We start from the raw sequence: 12,523 nt of genomic DNA on the forward strand, positions 1-12,523 counted from the left end.
ACTCTTCTTTCTATGTAATGTTTCCTATAATTCATTGAGTCATTTGATAGAATTTATGTGCCCTAGCTCCAAATTTTCTTTATGCTTTGGTGGTTCAATAATGGTGAAATCATGAGTTTTATTCATGCATTGAGATCACATGAATGAACTCTGAGCAGTATTAATTTCCATTAGCCATTATTTGTGTATTACACTTAGATTTGAATCTTATTCTTTGATTTTGGTAGATCAAATGGTCCCAATTCCAAAAAGTAGACTAGCTTTATTGCTTTAAAAAATTGGCCATGTGTCAAATAGGTGCTTCTCTGCATTCCTTAAACTTCTTGTATTTCAAAATTGTGTGCAACAAGTCAAAAATGTAATACAACTAGCTTAATAAATATTCTAACTTGCCATATAGTATCCCACTTTTGTGATGACTAGTCCCACTTTGCTAGATGTCACATTAGCACTTCCTCACATTGTTTAAACTTCTTACATCTTGAAATTGTGGGCAAGCATTAGCTGTTGATCATAGATGAATCAAAAGTCATAGATTATTATACTTTAAGGATACCTAGTTAGCTATGTTGACCAATAGGAACTCTACATATTATCTTTTGAGAAATTGGTCCTTGACATCACACTTGCCATGCATTAGGTTGGTGCTTTCCCACATTTCTTAACCAGTGGGTATTTTCATGACGTAGGCAAGTGTTAACCATTGATCTCTATAAGATCCATAGTGAAAAAGCTTAAACCCTTTTGATAGTTTGAGATGGAGGTGCTGACATCACTATGGATACATGTCCACATGGCACTTGCTCGCATTCCTTAAATTTCTTGTAGGTTCTTAATGTGGGCAAACACCCTTTGTTGATTAGACCAAGATTAACGGTGTATCAAAAAATTTGTATTTTATGGTCCAATCACCCAATTTGACCAATGAAATAACTCCTTTTAGCTATCATGCTCTAACAAGTCTAACTACCATATTAATTTTTAGAATCTCTGCACCCATGACATCATCACTCCCAACTTGGCATACACATCACATTTGACCAATGAACATTCTTGACTATTATTGTTTTACAATGTGGCATGATTCAACAGTATTTCCAAAACTTGGTCCCACTATGCCGTTTGGCACAAGGACACTTGCTTGAATTCTTTAAAAGTCAAGCAATTCCTTGTTGTGGGTAAGCACTAGCCTTTCATCTTCAAAAGATCTAAAATCAAGAGAATTCAATTCATTTTTAATAGATAACCCTTTCAACTAGTCTAGCTAGCATTACACATCAACATTTCTTTCTAGCATGGCACAACTCAACCCATACCCTACGTAGCTGGTCCCACCTTGCCACATGTCAGATTTGCACTTCCCCGCATTGGTTAACCTTCATGCAATTTCATAAAGTGGGCATGCACTAACCATGGATCTCACATGGATCAGTGATCATGAATTCTTGCACCCTGACAACATTTAGTTAGCTAAAAAGACCAATGAGAAACTTCCTTTTAATCTAGCTCATCTAACAATTTCCATGGAATGTATATCATTATTATCCTCTGAAAGGTGGGCCGATGATGTCAGATCATGCTATGTGTCTTTTTGGCACTTTCTCACATTGTTTAATTCTTGCACATTTTCATAGTATGGGGAAGCACTGGTCTTTGACCTAAACAAGATCAACAGTACATAAAAATTGAACATAAAGTAATACATTCACTTAAAAGACTAAACAATGATATTGTGGGAATTTTAGAATGTGCATTAAGGTATTGACAATTCTGCAAAAAGTTCTAGCCAACTCTAACAAATCATAAACTTTGTGGTGCACTAAAATTCTATCATGAGCAAGGGCTACGTGGCACAAAGGTGCTTGCTCACAATAGTTAAAAGTCTTGCATTTCAATGTTGTGGGGAGGCACTCTTTGTCCATTTGACCAAGATTGAGAATTGGTAAAAAAGGTGCTATAGTTAATATTTTAAATAATATATTCACACTAATACATTTGGCATAAATTTTCAATGGCTATGTGTTGCAATTACGATAGCTATGTGTCGCCACTATGACAGTAATAGACGTCGCTATTTTTTAGTCGCAAAATACAATGTCTACCTTATTTTTTCACAATTATGATGCATAGCCATCACAATCGAACTACTTTCTTGTGACACCAACCTCGTTGCAATTCATAGTTATCCATCACAATAGTGATGCCTCCAAGGTTTTTGTGACAGCAGTTGGGGCATCCACCTGCAATGACTCCAATAGCAACCCTGTCACAATAATTCCTTTTTGTTTTGCGATTGCAACAGCGATGGTTGAATTGTGATGGAAGGGGGCATCACCTTTATAGCAACCCCATCGCAATTCATCATTTTTTGTGTCACAATTGCGATGATATGCGATAGAAGATGGCATCGCCACTACTGCTCTCTCGTCGCAATTGCGATGGTGGCAGAGTAAAACATTAAAAAAAATTGTTGGCTTCCTACTACGTCAAACAAAATCAGACCTCTTAAACCTTGTGTAACTTCACTTGGTCACATCTTATATTTGAGTAGGATGGTGTCTTATTGGTGCTCCCTCGATTATATCATGAGATATTATTATCAGGCCATTCATTCGGCTATAGGAAAAAGATTATTCCTAAACAATCAAATTAGCAATATGGTCAATCTACATTGCATTTGGAAACTTGGTTTGAGGTTCATCTCATCGATTCCCCTTCATCATAGGATCTTTATTTTATTAGACCTTGATAGAAAACATTGAGATTTCTTGAGCCCCAAGCCCAAATCGTGTAGGCTTCAATCTCCACATATCATAAAGCCTGTATATAGACTTGAGCATCCCGTAGCTGGAAGCTTCACTTGCATCAGCTCTTAGATGGTGTGAGAATTCTCAGCTCTATATACAGGCTTTATGATATGTGGGGATTGAAGCCTACACGATTTGGACTTGGGGCTCGATAAATCTCAATGTTTTCTACTGAGGTCTAATTAAATAAAGGTCCTATGATGAATGGGAATCGATAAGATGAACCTCAAAGCAAGTGTCCAAATGTAATGTAGGTCAACCATATTGCTAATTTGATTGTTCAAGAATCATCTTTGTCCTATAGCCAATTGGATGGCCTGATAATAATATATCATGAAATAATGGAAGGAGCACCAATAAGACACCATCCTACTCAAATATAAGATGTGACCAAATGAAGTTACTCAGGGTTTAAGAGGTTTGATTTTGTTTGATGTTGGAGGTAGTTGAGAATGACGTAGCTGGAAGCTTTACCTCCCTTGTCTCCTCCCTTTGCCTCACTCCTTCTTAGGCCTTAATATGTCATACTTATGTTGCTTAAATCATTGAGTACTGACAATTTTGCTAAAATTGATTCCTTACATTTCTCATTTCAAAAGCTTTCTTATAAGGATAAACTATGATAGAACAATCTCTTGAACATGCACACACTTTTTTGGCTATGGTGGACTAGGAATGTGCAATATATATTTTGTGCACTACAATATCATGTAGTGAAATTGATTATACAAATACAAATATAGAAGTAGTGAAACCATGGAAGCAAAAGCCAGTAAAATTGGGAAGGTTCAATGAAAACAAATATTATGAAGAAAGATTGCAATGATGTGGAATTAGATTGAATACATCGATATATGTAATTGGATCAAAAAAATCTCTAGTTATTAATGCAAGTAAAGAAACATCATAATTTTCTGAGATGTGCGTATTGATCTCATCATTTTTTTTAAAAATTAAATTTACTTGAATGATTTGAAAAAAAACTTACACAGAATAATAAAGCTACATTAATTTTTAATCCATGTCACTTAGGTAGAAGAAAAATAGAACAACTTTCTTTTTTAATAATATGTTTAGCATACATGAAATGCACCCATAAAGCCCCATCTTAGTTGATTTGTTTTCAATCTTGGGATGACAATAGAAATTACTTTCATAGTAGGCCTGTACTTAGCAATCAACCTGGGGCAAATAAAACATAAATATCATGCTGAGAATCAAAATTTGTAGATGTGTTATCTGTATATCAAAAAATCAAATTCACATTGGCATGGCAATAGATAAATCTAGAATTGATGAAATTGCCTGCATTATGAGCTAATGATTATGATAACTAAACCCCAATAGTGTCAAAAATGAAACCAAATTGTAACTTATCACCAATTTCCCAAATTTGATAGTTTCAAATGTCCAAGGAATCTATAATGTAGAATAAGAAAATAATTACTTTGCAATTCGTCTGGATGTTGTAAATACTGCTAAGATAGAAGCTTTCACTTTGATTGCTGCACTTACCTAAAATTATCATACAAATACTTCTATTAAATTTATATCACTTCCCACATATCAAATGAATAGTAAATTACAAAAAACATTAAAATTCATTTGTAAACAAAACATGAGTCATGGCAAAATGAATTAAAATAATTTTATGTACTTATTGTAGAGGTTGCAATGCATTCCAACTGAGACATCGGTTCACTTTGACATTTGAGAGTCTTCTTAAAATAAACAACCTAATTGTACACTTTCTCTACCTGCATGAAATAATTAGAATATGTTATCTTTTAAGTAGTTGTTTAGATCATAATATGATATCACAATACATATATTTAGAGAAGGGGGAGAGAAGGTTATTGGTTGACCTCAATTATGATGATCAGTGGCTAAAACAATCGACTATAACTAATCTCTATATCCTCCCACCTAGTGTTGAAGAAAAGTTCATTCCAAAGATTTTTTTCCCTTAGAGAGTAAATTAGGTGAGATCGAGAAACTACGGTTGAAAGCAATCAGAATACATAAAAGAAAGAATGATGAACACATCAAAAACAAATTTGTGATGGGTTTTTAACAAGACACATCTATTAGGCAAATTGTCAAATAACATCCTTCTGCTTGATCCTTCATTTAGAAACTGAAAACAACTTAATAAGCCATCAGAATGATCAAATACCACATTCTCTCTTGTTTACAATATTTCTCAGTTATCACTAGTCTAGATCATTCTTAGTTCATATTCACCTACCATTGTAATGTACCTCAACCATGGCAATGCTTGATATCCACTCTTTTCAATGATTTTTAGATACCTGACCTGCAATAAAGAATTGCAACAAAAGAAAGTTGTTATAAAGTAGCAACCTAAATCTAAATGAACAAAATGTAAATTCTCAACCATTTATTCAATGCATCAATTTACTTGTGGAGCTAAATATTTAAAAAGCATAATGATTTTCACTCAGGCCAATATAAATATAGGCAATGAGCTTGTTCTCATCAAAAATATAGAAGTGAACACACAAAAGGGTCCAACACTATGATGACTTTTATGGAGTCAATCCAAAATGACCTGAAATGACTCAAATTTCAGATAAGTTATAAATCATGGTAATGAGCTAATGATACTCGCAAAAGCAATAATCTACATTTGTAAACTAAAGTTAAGAAATGACCTAAATTCTTGATACAGTAAAATATGGTATCTCAAATTTGGCACGAATAGGTGCTTGCTTTTCTAGGGTTGCTTCTTTAGCAGTTATGCTAGAAAGGCTAAATTCATACCTCAATATGTATTCATGAATCAAAACCCACATAATAAGTCAATCAATAAACTAAAACATTAGGGTCCAGAACCATGGTACTATTAACCATCTTTGAACAAGAAAACCAATGAAAACTACAAGATACCTTTCCACCAAGAAATGATTTTATTTTCCAAAGCAAAGCATCCCTCTCTAGGGAGTATGCAAAAGTACCCATTGATGTGCATACATGAGGTGTAGATGCATCAACTGGTACTGGTAATTCAATTTCAACATTTGTTGCCTTACTGTAAATTTAAAGAAAACCATGAGACAAATTAGCAAATACACAGAAATATCAGTCATACTTAAACCATTCCCTGAAGCTAACATGTTAGAAAGATCTATCTAAATAGCAGATAAATTAGATCTAAAATAGGCATACATAAGCTAGAGAGATAATTTGAAACCTACGATCTTTGTATTGGCTACATGCTCTCACCAAATATTCTACTCAGCTTCTTGAATGCTTTTCTACTTGAGCTTCAACCCATATCAATGGCTTTATCTGCAAAGTAATAAAAACATATGATATGAAACCTACTTTAGAAGGATATCCTTCATAACAGAACTTCAAAGATTTGACAACTGCATTCTCTTGAATATATGAACAAACTTGTGTGCTAAGTCTATAGTTTATAAGATCAAAAGTCCCATCATGAGGTATGAAGGATATAGTTCTATCATTTTCAAAATGAGCAAGACAAATGCACCTAACAGAAGAAATAGAAATTAACATATGCCTTTTCAAGGGAAAAAAGGACCAAGTACAACATCAAAGGAATTTGCAAGAACTTTAATATAAGATAAAATTGATAGTTTAAGGAATCAAATAAGAAAATGAGTGTGATTGCATATTGATGAAACTTGATGTCATCCAAATCAATTACTTTACCCTTTGATGCTTTGCCTTGAGCTTCTAGTAGCACCTTGTCATTGAGTCCAAGTTTGCATTCTGGCATTCTGTTGAAAAGAAGTGAATCAAAATACACTTGTCACTAACAACTAGCTATGTAACATTTCAGAAGTCATGCTAAAATTACATTATAAATAAATAAAAATTAGAAACAACCACATTTTGCACAAAAAAAACTAAATTAACCATGAAACACAATCAATAATTCAATGCCAAATATTAAATCAAAAGTTATAAAGGTTTAATACTTATGGCATATGTATAAAACAAAGAAATCATTAGTGGTCAAACTACTTCCAACACTCAATAATTATATAAAATGTCTAAAGATATATACATATCAATATTTTATTCTTTTTTTGTAATTTTTCATACTGTTTTATTTCCAAGATCAGCTGTGGGGATCCAGCTTCAGCCTTGATATGGCAAGGGCATGGGTGTCCTGACCAAATTATTCCAGATACATCTATTATAGACCAGGGGAAGCCCTACAAACGGTACGAATTGGACTTGGTCTGGGTATGGGACCCAGTGCAACATAATCTAAACTGCAACATTTGGTCATTATAATTTGACTTTTAATCTGTCACTCTAAACTCTCCAAGAAATTGGACTTTGTTCAATCATCCACCATAATTCATTATTCTTCTATATTTTTTTAATTCTCGCTAAAGCATGTAATCTATTGAAATGCAAGTATCCAGCAATGAAGTTGGTTGTCTCGTGACCAAAAAATTGTTATTTATTAAATCTTAACAATGAATATGAACATAATATTTGTACTTATAAAAGTTGGACAATTTGTAGATTCTTTGTCTGATGGTAATTCATAATTCTACCATGTAAAAATAAACACAAGATGTTTATTATCTAAACTCTTATGTGCCAATCCCGTTCGCATAATATATGTCTATTTGTTTAGTTGTGTATAAGCATACATGGGCCTTTTGGCTTAGAAAATGGGGTTTGTCCTATTTTAAGGCATTCTACAAGTAGGGTACATATTTAAGAAAATAGGTGTGCAGTAACATTATAATGTTCTCCACAAACCTAGCTGGAGTTTATAGTGTTTCAACTTAGCAGAGATTATGGGAAACAGTTCCATGTTTCCTCTCTATAGTCTATTAGTTTTATTTCTAAAATAACTCAATAATAAGATTATGCATGGGGTAGGAAAAAACTACCTCAAGTATGCTCTCATCTTCAGTGTTCCAACCACATCAGATCACACTATTTGTCCATTGCTACTCACAAGAATATTTGTACTTTCTACTACATCCAAAAAGACCTTTAATAACAAATTAAAAGCACAAAATTAGTTAAATATCAATTGCCATATTCAAGAAAAGCACAAAGTTAAATCTGGATTAGCCTTCAACCTCATTTTTTTTGTATTGTATTCCTTCACTTCGCCAGGAAACTACATTTGTAACAACCATTGGAGGTTGCTGAGTGACTTCCATCTTGTAATCATCCATTTTGATAAATTCACTAAGAATCTTTGCCTCTGTATATTGAGGGTACCCGAAATCCATTATTTCATCTAGTAGTTCATACTGCACAATGGGAAATAAAAGTGGTGAAATGATATACACATATTTTAAATTTTAAGTTCATGATAAAATATTCTCAAATAGTTCATTACAAGGAATTCTGAACCCTCGACCCTCTGTGGCTTAGATTAAAAATAGATGTGTACACTCACAACAATGACAAAATTGTCTCTCAAAGACTCTTCTTCTAGCTCTGCAAAATAGTGCATGAATACTTGCAGAAATAACACACATGACAATCCAAAACTAAACCTAAAGTTGACATGTGAATTAGTTATTTCAACACACTAATCATAGAAAAAAACAAAGAGGAACATTAACAACTCTTGATTACTATAATAACACCTAAACATGCATATAATAGCTACAAATAAAAGAATTATATGAATACACTAGGATCCCTGGCTCTACAGGTTCAGTAAGTTCCTTGAATGTAGTGTTCCGTTTAATAATTTAAAATAGAGCCTTGGACAAGAAATAAATTGTGAATGAGAAGTGTATATTTTTGAACTTACATCCACAACTTGATGTAAAAATAATAGTAAGCTAGCTACATTAGAGTTCTATCTTGATGCTGCCATAAGTTAGATATTGTTATGTCGAATGAACATGTAAGTCACCCCATTATCATAGAGTACTAGATTTTGTAATGTGGGATCACCTTGTCCATGTAATTCCATCAAAAAACATGTCAAAACACATATTTTGAAACCATCCTCACACATGGCCAATTCAACCTTATAAGAGACAAGATATAAGAGAGGGCGGTACATTTTAATGAATATATTCATACGAGACAATGTAATTTATGTGACATTGGCCACCTAAATGTCTTTAACTTTTAATTAATTTGCATACCTCTATGTAAATATTCCATATCTAAGAAGCTTCTTTGTACAACATTGAAATTTTTAACTTCATGATGCACATAGCACAGATGAGTCAACAGAAACTATAGTTTCTTGTGTTCTTTCCACAATTTTAAAAGAGTTCTTATCGATAGATCCATGTAAGAATTTTATTCCTCTAAAAATGGTTTTATTACTAGTTTTAAAGAAAGTGGACACAAACTAACTAAAGAATCTTCAAATCGAGGATTGGAAGTTACATTGATGCAGAGCCTTCTAATATCCCCTTAAGGAACCCTATTCAACTCGAGGATTCAACAATGTCTTGGAATCCACTCAAGGAACTAGAGTTCAACTCAAGGATCAATAAGAAGTCCTTGAATTAGTAGATCTCTTCCACACACCATACCTACGAATCCACTTCCTACCTCGTTACCACAATCTCTTATTATATCAATTTCCTTCTAGGTCACCTAGTGTACCTAGCACCTCCATCATACCAAAATCCAACTCTGACATCTCTCACTAACCCTAACACCTTAGACCATATTATCATGGCCTATCTACCATGCTTCAACTCTTCACCAGCTTCCAACAACCCATCTTTCACCATTTCCTACTTTAGCCCTTCTAGGCCTATTTAGTAGCTCTGTCTTGCAACAAATTGCACTTTTCTCTCTAACTCCCCAAACAACCTAGTGACTTAGTCACCTTTTCAAATACCCTTTATGGTTTTCTTCAAACCTTAAAAATATTAGTTTCTCAACCTATGATTGTTGCACCTTTCTATGGCTATCACTACAACAATTAGGCCTAATTAGCCCTTGCCTAACAAAGCAACTATGCTTTGCACACACAACCAACTCTCCAAACCTTGAAATAGTCTTAAGGAATCTAATCAATGATAGGATTACACAATTTTTTTGACCCTCCATGCATTTCTAGACACCTTTTCATCAAACCCTCCCTTTAAGGGTTTCTAGCCTAGGGCTTCCTAGAAAAGACCTTAAATCAACTCATAAAACCTTTCTATTGGCTCAAACACCTTTAAACATACTCCCTAAAATGTTTTCAATGCACATTTATCCATTCCAACCTCCATTTGCTCATATTCACCATGTGGTAACTTGCAAATGCACCTTCACTATTTGGTACAACAGTCACCTTGTTGTTCTTTTCTTTGTTCACTATCACTTGCATCCTCTTGCATTAAAATCATAAAAAAAACATATTCATATGCTTAAGTGGCTCTCCCACAAGTTACAGTCCATTCATAGAAAGTGGGAGAGGCTTGTCTCCATTAATGACTACAAAACTGTGACAATCAGTCACGTTCCCTGTGACAACAGATATTTCAAAGATAGTTTTTTTTTTTTTTAAATAACTTACAAAGTCCTTGCCAAGAGTTAACAAATCATGACAATATTTTCAAGGAGAAACAAAAATAAATCTTGAATATAAAGAACTTTATTGGATTACCAAGTCAAATCTTGCAATTAGGAAACTGTCACTGTGACAGTGAATAGCAGATTTCTTTGATTTATTTATTTTCTTGTTACATACACCTCTCTTCAACTTCTACCCTTGTGTCTTATAAAGACATTTATTTTCTAAATTTTTTCCCATCTAACTAACTCATAAAATTGAACTAAAGCCCCCTTGGATGCCAACTACTCTTCTAACTGTCTTGATGGGGTGACATGACCCAAGCACAGAATGGATACAATAGGAAAGAAAAAATTGTATTAAATATGTAGATATTCTATTAGATTTATACAGAGAAAATAGCCTTCATAACATGCCCTAAGGGCTTACAACAGTATAAGTCTAGAGATAATTTCTCCTTTTAGTACCTACTCTCAAACTCCACTCTGAACTGCCTTTTACAATGCCAGAAATGTTCTTAAATAGACCCTGGAGGGTTAAGGATTAGGAATACATTCTAGAAAGTGCTAGTAGGCATCCACCAACCAAGTAGAAGGCTCTAGAAGTTGCATTAGAAGTCGGCACAAAATTAGAAGAATCTAGAAATGGTAACCAAACTTTTGGGAGACATAACTTTTGAACCGTAGCTCGGATTGACGAACCATTTACATTTTCAAAAAGTTCTCAAAGTGCTCTATAGACCTATGGAAAGCTTCACTTGTCCCCCATTTTTCAGCCCTTTTTGAGGTCATTTAATACCCCTAACTTGACTTTGAAGCATTCTTAAGATGTCTCCAAAAATTGAAAAACTGCAATAACTTTCAAACCGTGGGCCTTTTGACCTAATTCTTTTTCTGGAATGCTCTAAATTACAATTAAATTCATCTGGAAAATTTACACATTCTTGTTCACAAAAATGATGGCTCAATTGCATAGTCCTTTTTTTTTTGGCATTTACATGTATCCCAAGGTGTTCAAATACTCTATCCTAGAACACTGATAGTGGAACTGTGAGAGTTGGAACCTTTATTTGACCCAAATGGGTATCCAGAAATGAAAACACATGAAACAAAAACTAAGTCTAAGTACATTTTTTGGTTGACACAGGATTGCCCTTATACCTCTGGATGCTCCTCCATCATGTCTTATGACAACAAACAGACAGTTTTTATAACTTTTTTAACATCATTACCTTTGATTATCTTTTGTGACCTTTTCTCAGCTAAAGACTTATGACAACTATAATGTCATTCCTAAATGACTCTAAAAGACCTTTTAAAACACTCTTCACACACCTATACCCTTAACTAACCCCATTCAAGCCTAAGTTGGCTTATGTTGCCAATGTTGGCAATTTTACAAGATCTTGCACTTTGAGTGCATTTTACATCATTTAGGGGCTTTAATAGCCTATTACATCATTTAAACACTACCATCCACCCATAACTCTTTCTAGGGTACCCTAGTGTAGAACCAGAATCAGTATACAAAGAACATTAACAAATAAAGTAAATATTCACAAACCAAAAACTAAATTCACATATATGCTTAGACAAAGGAAGAAAACAAGAAGTGCAAACCTCACAAGAAAAAGCACTCCATGCTTTCTTGATTCTGTAGATGTGTCCTTTTACTATGGATGTATGCTCAAGATGCTCAAAAGCTTGCTTCAATGGATATGGGTAATGGCAAATTGGTAGCTTTGTGAGCTCTCAATTTGGCATTATAAGGGTAATATTGATGGCTTTGGTTCTCAAAATAGCATGGTAACTTTAGCTCAAAGATTGTTGATGAAATGGCTTGGGATGGGATTCAATTTATAGGCTAAGGGGTAGAGGGATGGAGGGATTAGATGCAAGGATGGATGAAGGCTTAAGGAGGGCTAAGATGCACTCAAAGGGGAGCACATGGATTGTGCTTGTTTAGCACCAATGGGAAGGTGACACTTGTCACAAGGAGGATGAGTGTGAGAGGGTAGGGTAAAGGGTTGGTTAAAGTCATGATGAGTATGTAAGAGGGATGTAAGAGGAATGAGTGTGGAAGAGGGAAGAGTGTGGAAGATGGGTGTAAGAGTCATGAGTGGGCTTGTAAGAGTCTTTATGTTTTGTAAGAGCACTCATGACTTAGTGGTTGGGTTTTTTTGAGGGGAGACTTTGGTTTGGATTAGGAA

General features: G+C 34.1%; 1 pseudogene; it reads right to left on the reverse strand.

Moving 5' to 3' along the window:
- Positions 1-5,025: 5,025 nt before the first annotated feature.
- LOC149554391 (AP-1 complex subunit mu-2-like) lies at positions 5,026-8,760 on the reverse strand (annotated as a pseudogene).
- Between the last annotated feature and the right edge of the window lie 3,763 nt (positions 8,761-12,523).

The sequence above is a fragment of the Cupressus sempervirens genome, chromosome 5 (genome assembly GCF_028749045.1).
Source record: "Cupressus sempervirens isolate cs-2001-9-10 chromosome 5, ASM2874904v1, whole genome shotgun sequence".
NCBI classification, from domain to species: domain Eukaryota; kingdom Viridiplantae; phylum Streptophyta; class Pinopsida; order Cupressales; family Cupressaceae; genus Cupressus; species Cupressus sempervirens.